Source organism: Oryza glaberrima, chromosome 6 (assembly GCF_000147395.1).
Source record: "Oryza glaberrima chromosome 6, OglaRS2, whole genome shotgun sequence".
Taxonomy (NCBI): Eukaryota; Viridiplantae; Streptophyta; class Magnoliopsida; order Poales; family Poaceae; genus Oryza; species Oryza glaberrima.
The window spans coordinates 15,005,446-15,007,069 of record NC_068331.1 but is presented as its reverse complement, the minus strand read 5'-3'; the positions used below and the strand labels follow the sequence as shown (position 1 = coordinate 15,007,069).

The 1,624-nt window shown below is 47.0% G+C and overlaps 1 non-coding gene across 1 annotated transcript; it reads right to left on the bottom strand.

The window, feature by feature from the left end:
• Nucleotides 1-1,238: 1,238 nt before the first annotated feature.
• LOC127778167 (small nucleolar RNA R71) lies at nt 1,239-1,345 on the bottom strand. Its single transcript, XR_008018436.1, has one exon. It is a non-coding gene; the product is annotated as a small nucleolar RNA R71 (small nucleolar RNA).
• Nucleotides 1,346-1,624: the final 279 nt, after the last annotated feature.

Below are 1,624 nucleotides of genomic sequence, written 5' to 3'. Positions count from 1 at the left end.
GAGGTGGGCCGCTGACGGTGACAGCTCAGTACGGGTATTCCTCCGCGCCTATATATAATCCTAAGTTAATTTCCTGGTGAGGGTATTCCTGCGTATTTAGCCCCGGTTAGATAGTCATGACGGGCTGTCGTAAGGAACTCGGCAGTCAGGGGTGGCTTCTTGAAGTACCAGGAGGGCATCGGATAAAGGGTATTAGCTAGTATATCAGTTAACTAGAATGTATGTATACTATGTATATTAGAAGTATAGGAATAGATTTCCTTTCTGTTTTCTTTCCACCTAGTTTAGATTGTTTACTATGAGGATGAGTAGTTGAATGCTTGTGTCTCACTTTATCCTTGGATTATCTTAACCCCTGCTTAGAATATGATTATCGCAAGTAATATATAAATTATTAGTTGAGTTCTCTCTGCATGATCTTTCCACGGGATAAAATAAATACGATACCCTTGAAATACTCTCGGGTGAAATGCTACAATGATATATCCGTGCGCTTGCGGATGAACTCTGTAACCATAATATACCAGAAGTATTTCTACGCCATTGCTGGGAATTATATTTCTAGTAATGTCGTTAAGAAATACCAACAAGCATTTCTGGCGCCGTAGCCGAGGAAGATTCATAATAGAGATTACTTAAACTAATACTTTATCTTTACCTCTATATAATCATTTTCCTTTGCAGGCTAACCTTGGTTGTTTTCACTTTTTGTTGTGAAAACAGGGTAGTGCATGACTGGTTTCAATCTGCCGGAAAACTTCAAAGAAAATCCAGAAGCTTTCTTCCGGAGCGTCAGGCCGCGGGTCATTGCTCCGCAGAAAACTCTACCGACAGAGAAACCAGCCGTACCAGCGCCACCAACTTTCAAGATTATGGCCAGCAAGACTCTTCGCGAGTTCGCTGCTCCCTCTGCTGACAATGTGGCCGTCGGGCCGCAAGTCAACATCGGAGATGTGGATTTCGACTTGAAGTCCAGCCTCATCACGATGGCGCAGGCTAGCCCATTCTGTGGTAAGCCTAATGAGGATGCCAACACTCATATGCAACAATTCCTGGCGATTTGTAGCACGTACACTATCAAGGGCGTCAATCCTGACGCCGTCAGGCTGCGACTGTTTCCGTTCTCCCTCCTCGGGAGAGCGAAGCAGTGGTTTTATGCTAACCGTGCTGCTATCAACACCTGGGATAAATGCTCTACGGCATTCCTCTCGAAGTTCTTCTCGATGGGCAAAACCAACGCCCTTCGTGGATGAATTTCCAGTTTCCAGCAGACAAGGGACGAGTCCATTCCGGAAGCATGGGAACGACTGCAGGAGTACGTGGCCGCCTGTCCTCATCATGGGATGGACGACTGGTTGATCCTGCAGAACTTTTACAATGGGCTCACCCTGATGTCCCATGATCACCTGGACGCGGCAGCGGGAGGAGCCTTCTTCTGTAAAACGGTTCAAGGAGCCGTTGAGCTCATAGAGAAGATGGTCTCCAATATGGGTTGGAGCGAGGAACGAGTCCAGACCCGTCAGCGAGGCATGCACAATGTCAAGAAGACGGAGTTACTTGCTGCCAAGCTGGACCTCCTCATGAAACTCTTGGACGATCACGAGAAACGGCCACAAGGCACCGT